Here is a 10500-nt window from a genome sequence, read left to right on the forward strand (position 1 = left end):
CTGGATTCTCATTTCTCCGACTCCAATCCAATTTGCTGTGCTCTGGGTTTCATTAGGTTGTTGTAAATTACTGTGAAAAAATGGGCCATTTTCCTTGCAAGAATAGGCAAAAATAAGCCTTGCGTGTCACTGATTTGTCGCAATCACTTATCAGCGCAACATTATGACTACAAAGCTGATTGAATGATCTGAACTGTTGATTTGAACTATGTTTATCCACGATTAGGTGAAATCTTTGTCCCTTAGTTAATTTGATTTAATTTATTTGGTTGGTCAAAAAAGATTGATTAGGTGAAATCTTTGTGATGGAGAGTCATGCTGGGAAGATTAGGTTGATCAGGACGCACAGGTGCAGCACGAGCGAGACTTGGCTACATTGAGAAATCCAGGTGAAGGGTCAAGGTTCCTAGTCCAGGACACCATCAAGGTTGAAAAGATGAACAGCAAATGCCAAGCCTGTCGATTATCAGAGGGGGTTCAAATTCCTGAGCTGAAATGAACTTTTACAATTTAACCCCTTTTAATTATCTCCCTCACGTAATTCTTTTTCTCGTAATTTTCTTGAACAACAAGTAAAATAACAAAGTCATAATAATTGCTATCTTGAGGGTTGATATCTGTTCTGGAGGAGGAGAGGCACCCCAGGCAGCAACGCTGTGGCACTGGTGCTTCCTACTAACATCAAACCACCATGTGTGCATTCTTGACAAAATGTACCAGGCAAGACATAAAAAGTGATTGATCATTGACAAGAAGTATCGAATATCAGAGATCCTTCTCAAAATAAAGTAGTTGCAGTGTTGGGCGGCACAGTGGGGTCGAATGGCCTCCTTCTGCACTGTAGGGATTCTATGATTAACATACAGCATTCAATCTGTCCTGTGCATTTCTGCTTTGACTGTTGTGTCGTGCTACTTGTACCTTTGCGAGTAAAAGGTACAAGCATCTTTGGCCAGATGCTGTGATGATGATGAAGTTTGGGAGGTAGTCTATCATCAATCTGCAGATGTTATTCGACAAGCGACCCACCTTCAACAATGGGAACATAGGAGCAGCAGGCCGTTCAGCCCATCAAGCCTGTTCCATCATTCAAGAAGATTGGAGTTGGATCTGCCTTCTAACTCCATCCACCTGCCTTGGGCCCATATCCCCGAAATGCCTTTGGGCTGGCAAAAAACCTGTCAATCTCAGTTGCAAATTATTAACTGATGTCGCAGCTACAGTTGGTGTGATGTGATTAAGACTTCTACCACTCCTTTGGTGAAAAGAGTAGGTCCAAACCTCCCTTCTGAATACCTGTTTTTGATATCAAAGTCATGCCTGCTGGTCCTAGACTCTCCTTACCACTGAAAATATTTCTCTCCATCGTGTCTATTTATGTCTTTCAAAGCCCTCAATTGCAAGACGGATAGAGATTTGGCCTTTCCAAAGGAAAACAAAGCTGAGGGACCCAACTCCCTGACATGTTGTTTAACCTCAGATTTTTGCCACCCTTTTTCTGACCCAAAAGACCATTGCATTTATATAGCAGCTTTCATGACCTCAGGACATCCCAGTAGTTCACAGGACATCACATCGAGGAAGGGAAGTTAAGGGGAGAATCAATACAAAAGCAAAATACTGGGGCTACCAGAAATCTGCACGAAAAACCAATAAATGCTGGGGATGCTGAGCAGATAGGCCAGCATCTGTGGAAAGAGCGCAGATTTGACGTTTCTGCTTCTATGTCTTATGGTCTTATGGCTCAGGGGCAAGTCTAAAGGCATATAGGTTATTGGATGGAGCACTGGAGGCCTGGTAGAGAACGTCCAGAGGAGGAAGGGATGTCCTTTACCTGAACAATGGCAGGAGACCACCTCGCCTGTTACCACCCCTGGCATCTCCTGCAGCTGGTGATGCTCTGCCCGACTTCATTTCCCGCAGATTAATGGAGGCTCTGAGTCAGATGCTGATGACTATGGACTGCCTTCTCTATCAGGTGATGCGGCACCTGATGGAGGTGGTGGAACAGTGGCATTGTTGCTGGACTACTAATCCAGAGAGCCAGGGTAATGTTTGGGGGGACCTGGTTCAAATCCCACCATGGCAGATGGTGAAATGTAAATTCAATAAAAAATCTGGAATTAGAGGTCTAATGATGACCATGAAACCACTGTTGATTGCCATAATAACCCATCTGTTTCACTAATGTCCTTTAGGGAAATGAAATCTGTCATCCTTAACTGGTCTGGCCTCCATGTGACTGCAGTTCCACAGCAATGTGGTTGACTCTTAAATGCCCTCAGGAATGGGCAATAAATGCTGACCTAGCGAGCAACACCCACATCCCATGAATGAATAAAAAAACTCACTCTTTTTTGCTGAGGCCTTCAGATAATTTGCAAGGCAAAGATGGAGAAGAGAGAAAGAGAGCTGATGTTTTCCAGAAATGCTCCCAATGTGTTCCTGAAATCCTCCTCAAAACTCAGCAAGCTTCAACTGCTTTACTGTGATCATGTCTTTCACGAAATGAAAGCCAAACTGACCTTTTGTCACAGCTTGGTGTGGCTCCTGCTCTGCCGCAATAAACTACAAAGGGTCGCGAACGAAGCCCAGTCCATCACTCAAACCAGCCTCCCATCCATTGACACTGTCTACACTTCCCGCTGCCTCGGAAAAGCAGCCAGCATAATCAAGGACCCCACGCACCCGGACATTCTCTCTTCCACCTTCTTCCGTCGGGAAAAAGATACAAAAGTCTGAGGTCACGCACCAACCGACTCAAGAACAGCTTCTTCCCTGCTGCCATCAGACTCTTGAATGGACTTAGCTTGCATTAAGTTGATCTTTCTCTACACTCTAGCTATGACTGTAACACTACATTCTGCATTCTCTCCTTTCCTTCTCTGAATGGTATGCTTTGTCTGTATAGCGCGCAAGAAACAATACTTTTCACTGTATGTTAATACATGTGACAATAATAAATCAAATTGTCTCAGAACCTGAATTTTGCCACCTCAGAGGTTTTTCAGAGAACATAAGAACATAAGAAATAGGAGCAGGAGTAGGCCATCTAGCCCCTCAAGCCTGCTCCGCCATTCAATAAGATCATGGCTGATCCGATAGTGGGTTCAGTTCCACTTACCCGCCCGCTCACCATAACCCTTAATTCCCTTAATGGTTAAAAATCTATCTATCTGTGACTTAAACACATTTAACGAGGTAGCCTCCACTGCTTCATTGGGCAGAGAATTCCAAAGATTCACTACCCTCTGGGAGAAGAAGTTCCTCCTCAACTCTGTTCTAAGTTGACTCCCCTGTATTTTGGGGCTATGCCCCCTAGTTCTTGTTTCCATTGTAAGTGGAAATAACCTCGCTGCTTCTACCCTGTCTAGCCCCTTCATTATCTTATATGTCTCTATAAGATCTCCCCTCAACCTTCTAAACTCCAATGAGTACAGGCCCAGTCTACTCAATCTCTCCTCATAAGCTAACCCCCTCATCTCCGGAATCAACCTGGTGAACCTTCTCTGTACCCCCTCCAAAGCTAATATATCCTTTCTTAAGTAAGGGGACCAAAATTGTACACGGTACTCTAGGTGCGGCCTCACCAGTACCCTGTACAGTTGCAGCATGACCTCCCTGCTTTTATACTCCATCCCTCTCGCGATAAAAGCCAACATTCCATTTGCCTTCTTGATTACCTGCTGCACCTGCAAACTGATTTTTTGTGATTCATGCACAAGGACCCCAGGTCCCTCTGCACAGTAGCATGTTGGAATGGCTTGTTCAGAGACTGAACAAGCCATCGCAATCTGAGCCTTTATTGTTTTGATAGTGAACTGGATAGATTGAAGCGATCTTGCATCATGACCTGTGAGGTTTTCCGACCTTGCTCGGAAGTAGAGGACAGTGATGCTCAATGTGACACTTGTGCCTCTTAATATGTAAATGCGGAACTGTTTTTAGATTCCACTGACTCAACACTCATGCAATGCCCCCAAAAGATAAAATGCACAAAACTACTTAATATTACGTTGGCTATTCTGTGCCTTTGACCACCTGCCTGCAATGTCAACAAGACAAATTGACATGAACTCCAAATTTTAATGATTGAGAAAGCACAATGAAGAGTGACGCTCAAACCAGAATGTTTCAATTTCCAGCTTTTCGTTTGCTTGAGCAATGGGGAATTTATCATTGAATCCCCACAGTACAGAAGGCCATTCGGCCCATTGAATCTGTACCAACCGCAATCCCACCCAGGCCCTATTCCCGTAACCGCAGACATTTACTCTGTTGATCGCCCTGACACTAGGGTCAATTTTAGCATGGCCAATCAACCATCTTTGGAGTGTGGGAGGAAACCGGAGCACCCGGAGGAAGCCCATGCAGACATGGGGAGAACGTACAAACTCCACACAGACAGTGACCAGGGCTGGGATCGAACCTGGGTTCCTGGCGCTGTGAGGCAGCAGTGCCAACCACTGTGCCACGGTGCCGCCCATTTAATCTCATCAGGGATGAACTTTGAGTTATTCCCATTCAAATTGGATTTGAGGAGCAGAGAATAAAAAGGTTGCCCGAGGGCTGAGTGAGTAAAGGGAATCAGCAAATGAGTGATACAGGTTTGTAAGGTGTTTGGTTTAACTCCTGGTCTGTGTTGAGTGACCTAATCTCAGCCAAAGATGCTGGAATTAATTCCCATTGAGGTCGCACCTTTCACAACCTCAGGATATACCAAGGCACTTTCTTGAGGTACTTTTGGGAATGCAGTCATTGTAGTGTGGGAAGCCCAGTTTGCATGCTGCAAGATTCCATGTACGTCAATGTGATAATGATCAGGTAATCTGTTTTTGGTGATGTTGATTGAGGGATAAATATTGGCCAGAGCATCAGAGAGAAGAGACCTGCTCTTGTTTGAAATCGTGGCCAATGGGATCTTTTCTGTCCATCTGAAAGGGTAGGCAGGTCTCATTCGAACGATAGCATCCCTGACAGTGCTTTGTGAGTACTGCTTGAAAATGCCAGTACAGGTTATGGGCCAGATTTCCGTACCCCAAACAGGTTGGTAATGGAGGCGGGAATTGTTTTATAATTTATTTATTTGTCACAAGTAGGCTTACATTAACACCACAATGAAGTTACAGAAATCCTCTAGTCGCCACACTCCGGCACCTGTTTGGGTACACTTGATCATAGAATTTATAAACCCATCTTTTAGAGTCAACAATCGGGTGGACAGATGAACAACTATCACCCATCACACGCAAAAGCCCATCTTAAAATCTTCCAGTATCAACTCCAAGCCCCTGGAAGATGCATCCACCAAGAGATTGCAATGGCAACGGGTCTGCTGGGCCTGGTTGAATGAATTTGAAAGTTGAGAAGTCTAAGGTCAAGTAGCTGGCACACAAGGCAACTTATCTAACTCCCTCACCTGGCTTTGGTGACAGGTGTAGCTGTATGTGTACACCCAGGATCATGTGCATCTCTCAACAGTTGTTCTCAATATCTGTTCAGTTGGTGAGAGACGCCACTGTTGGCTGGAGTTTCATCTCAATAAGTCCAAAGTTGACGTGAGAAATGGAAAACAAAAGAGAGATGGTCAGGACTGAAAGTCTTGGTCCACCCTTCTGCTCTTCAGTGCCTTCTGATGGAAAGCACCATGTGCACTTTCTTCAGTTCTTTCTACACATAGAGAGGCTTCCAGCCTCTCAACTCATTTCAGAGGTGACTTCACTGTCACTGAAAAAAATTAACTAAAGGGTGCAGATAAACTAAGTTAATCTGAGCCCTGAGTATCATTGTGAAATAAATCAGGCAAGTCAAGATCGAGGATGTAAATGGAAGAGAACTCATTTACTCAGTAAGAAAACTCATTTACTCAGTAAAAAAATGTTTGGATTATTTTTTGAGATGAAGCAGTGGCAAAATTTAGGGCAGGTGATGGTCGAGTGATATTATTGCCAGACTATTCATCCAGAAACTCAGCTAATGTTCGGGGGACCCGGGTTCGAATCCCGCCACGGCAGGTGGTGGAATTTGAATTCAATCAAAAAATGTCTGGAATTAAGAGTCTACTGATGACCATGAAGCCATTGTTGATTGTCGGAAAAACCCATCTCGTTCACTGATGTCCTTTAGGGAAGGAAATCCGCTGTCCTTATCTGGTCTGGTCTACATGTGATTCCGGAGCCACAGCAATGTGGTTGATTCTCAACTGCCCTCCAAGGGCGACTAGGGATGGGCAATAAATGCTGGCCCAACCAAGGATGTGCATGTCCCACGAATGAATTAAAAAAGAGTAGAACTCACTGCCTAGCAGACTGCTTGAAACAAATGGCAGTTATGTATTCGAGGGGAGGCTTGAGGTGTAACTGAAGGAGGAGGGAATAGAGGGTTACAGGGGCCAGGATGCAAAGAGATAAACAGGGTACAGTAGAATACTGTGGGAGGTGAGTACAAACATTGCATAGACCAGTTGGGTTGAATGCACGGTTCTTGCCCTGTAGCTTCAACAGAATTCAATGTGATTCAAAATACAAGTGGACATTAAAATGGCTTGGCATCTTACTTCTTGTGTGCTGGCATTACTGTATTCCTGTCAAATCCCCCATGTACTATTCTGTCCAAATGGTTAATATTTAAAACAGCATGTTCAAGCATTGGAATCGACGTGTAAGCGGTGCAATCAAATCAAGAAACTGAGGAACTTGAGCTCGCTCCATCAATGCCCTGATGTACGAGGCGGGGAAAGTGACATTTCTATTTTTACTCCCGTCTTTCTTGCAAAGTTAATTTCGATTGAATTTAGACTCAGTGCCACAACCAGAATCACTTGTGAGTGATCGTTAATAACCCTTTCACAATCTCCATTGTCAGACGAGGCCCCCAATGTCAAAATGTCCCTCAGCTCATCAATTACTGCCGTCCCAGCTTTCTCATTAACACTGTTCAGTCAAGTTAGTGTTCGCTTGCAACAAAGCACCTTTTAATGCTTTTATATTGGTGTTTATACTTAATTTGTCTCACAGGGAAGCAGCATTCACTGGTTAGATCCTTGGGTTTATGGTGCTAAAACTGACTCTGGTGTTTCCTTTGGAAAGGAAAGCATGACCAAGGGGGGGGGGTGGTGGTGGGGCAGAATATCCCAGTGATTGAAGGCGTGGCCTAGTCTGGCGCATTAAAATTAGCGTTTAAAATGAAACACCTTCAACTTTACCTCTCCAGAGTTTTAAATATTCCGCTGTGAAACAACAATAATTGCCATTTACACGGCAACTTTAACATCTGAAAATGGTGTAACCAGACAAAAATTACTGCCAACAAGACTAGCCAAAAATATGTATTTGAAATAAGGTCTTAAAGGAGGAGAGGATGACTGGGGTGGAGGGGAATTTCAGAGGCTGGGACATTGATAAAGTTTAAAGTTTTATTTATTAGTCACAAGTAAGGCTTACATTAACACTGCAATGAAGGTTACTGTGAAATTCCCCAAGTCACCACACTCCAGTGCCTGTTTGGGTCAATGCACCTAACCAGCACGTCTTTCAGACTGTGGGAGGAAACCCCACGCAGACACGGGGAGAACGTGCAAACTCCACACAGACAGTGACCCAAGCCGGGAATCGAATCCGGGTCCCCAGCACTGTGAAGCAGCAGTGCTAACCACAGTGCCAACGTGCCGAGTTGAAGAAATGAAGTTAGTGCAGTTGGGAGGCTGGGAACTGATGCAGCTCAGTGAGTACAGAGGTGACGGATGTGAAAAATTAATGAAGGATAATGTACGATCACTGGCTGATCTTGCAGTGGGAGAAGGTAAGGAGGCTGACCAGAAGGACATTAAAACAGTTGAGTCTGAAGATACCAAAGGTATGGATGAGGGTTTCAACACCAGATATGTGATGGCAGGCCATGTTATGGAGGTAGAAATAGGCAGTCTTTGTGGAGAGGATGTGGGATTGGACTTGGTCACATTAGATGCTGTGATTGTAACATTGATTGAGGTCAGTCCATCATGTCATAGAGTCATAGAGGTTTACAGCATGGAAACAGGCCCTTCGGCCCAACTTGTCCATGCCGCCCTTTTTGTTTTAACCCCTAAGCTGGTCCCAATTGCCCGCATTTGGCCCATATCACTCTATATCCATCTTACTCATGTACCTATCTAAATGCTTTTTAAAAGACAAAATTGTACCCACCTCTGCTACTACCTCTGGCAGCTTGTTCCAGACACTCACCGCCCTGCGTGTGAAAAAATTGCCCTTCTGTATCTCTCCCCTCTCACCTTAAACCAATGCCCTCTAGTTTTAGTTTCACCTACCTTTGGGAAAAGATGTTGACTATCTAGCTGATCTGTGCCCCTCGTTATTTTATACACCTCTATAAGGTCACCCCTCAGCCTCCTACGTTCCAGGGAAAGAAGTACCAGTCTATCCAGCCTCTCCTTATAACTCAAACCATCAAGTCCCGGTAGCATCCTAGTAAATCTTCTCTGCACCCTTTCTAGTTTAATAATATCCTTTCTATAATAGGGTGACCAAAACTGTCAACATCTCAAAGTGATTCACCGATGTAATTACCCTTCCAAGTACAATGACTGTTATGTGGACAAATGCAACTTCACTGAAATAATAACATCCCAGAGAAAACCATTGCTGTTGCAGGAAGAATATTATGTTGGGCATTGGGAGAATCTACTGTTATTTAAATATTGCAACATCTGCCAGCGTGGACAGATGGTATTTTGCTCTAGCATTTCTGAATGCTGTCAAGAATATGCTAAGATCAGCTGTTTTTAACTATTTTGCAGGACCCCCAACAAATGTGGTCACATATCTGAATCTTCTTTTCCAAAGAAGCGGTGCAATTGTTGCAGGAAGTGCATTTTCCATTAGGTAAGCTTGACTTGCATGTTTGGGTTTTCTAATTTGTTGCACAGGAAGGTTGTGATGCACCATCAATCGAGCAAAGACTAGTTTGTATGCAAGAACAAATAGGCTTTTATTAGCAAAAGACTTGGAACACACCCATGCCGATGAACTGGTCCAGACTGAGGCAGGGGGGTGGGGAGCAGTCGCCTTTATACCTGGACCAGGGGGGGCAGGAGTCTCGGGTAGGGCCAGCAGGAATGTGTCCAGGCATGTCACATGTACAGGTAATAAGCTAACAGTGGTTTACCACAGGTTGTTGAGAGTATGGCCTGATAACAGTGCCATGAGGAGAAGCATGGTGTTTGGAACCTCTGAACCAGCCGAGCAACTGTGCAACTTCTCAAAAACCAGACTGAAGGGTGAATCAAAGACTGAGAAGCAAGTGTAACTTAGAGTGGTCAAATTCAATGGCAAATCAAGCACAGAAAGTAAAATTAAAGTTTACTAATTCGTCACAAATAAGGCTCACATTAACACTGCAATGAAGTTACTGTGAAATTCCCCAAGTCGCCACACTCCGGTTCCTGTTTGGATCAATGCACCCTAACAAGCACATCTTTCAGATTGTGGGAAGAAACCGGAGCATCCAAAGGAAACCCACGCAGACACGGGGACAACGTGCAAACTTCGCACAGTGACCCAAACCGGGAATTGAACCCGGGACTCTGGGGCTGTGAGGCACAGTCAGAAGTCTCACAACACCAGGTTAAAGTCCCAACAGGTTTATTTGGTAGCACAAGCTTTCACTGCGCCACAGCCCTGTGAAAGAAGTATCAAGAGAAGGAAAGAGGGATTAGACTAAGAGAGAAAAACAGACCAAGCCAAATGTCAAAAAAGTTTCAATTTTGCATTTTGCTTTCTTCAAATCTCCAAGGATACAGACGTGAAGAAATGAGACTCCATACTTGTAATCATTAACTTTCAGTGCCAGAGAGGTTGACTGGCAGTCATTAACGCATCGCATCATTAAAAAATGGCTGACACTTCACAGGAGTTGCTTTGACGTTGTATGGAATATCGCTTGTCTCTACCCTGTAAATATTGGTAACTTGGTAATGATCCAATGCATTCCAGTGGTAAGACAGACATTGAGACATCACATTGGTGAAGTTAATGGCCTAAGTAAGAAGTCTCACCACACCAGGTTAAAGTCCAACAGGTTTATTTGGTATCACGAGCTTTCGGAGCGCTACTCCTTCATCGGGTGAGTGGAGAGTTGGGTTCACAAACAAGGCATATATAGACAGAGACTCCACTTAATGGCCTGATGTTGCAACTTAGACGCAACCTTTGGATTTCTGTGGACCTAACCGCACATTCGAGGCTTGCCTCAAAGTGGCTGTACCATTTGAGCAGAAAAATCAGCCAACATTATTCGCCACACCATTATTTTGTCAGCATATTATGGACCAGTATGCTACTGAGTGAAGGGATGCTTCTGTTCCATAGCTCAGCAGCAAGAAAGCCATTTTCCTCTCAGCCTTATAAATTCTGAACTTAAATAAATGTTAATTTTTCTCAAAAAGCCAATGTGCCTCTTGGAAGGAGCTGTTGATTAACATTTAGTTTTGCACAGGGAATCGAC

The sequence above is a fragment of the Mustelus asterias genome, chromosome 22, assembly GCF_964213995.1.
Source record: "Mustelus asterias chromosome 22, sMusAst1.hap1.1, whole genome shotgun sequence".
Taxonomy (NCBI): domain Eukaryota; kingdom Metazoa; phylum Chordata; class Chondrichthyes; order Carcharhiniformes; family Triakidae; genus Mustelus; species Mustelus asterias.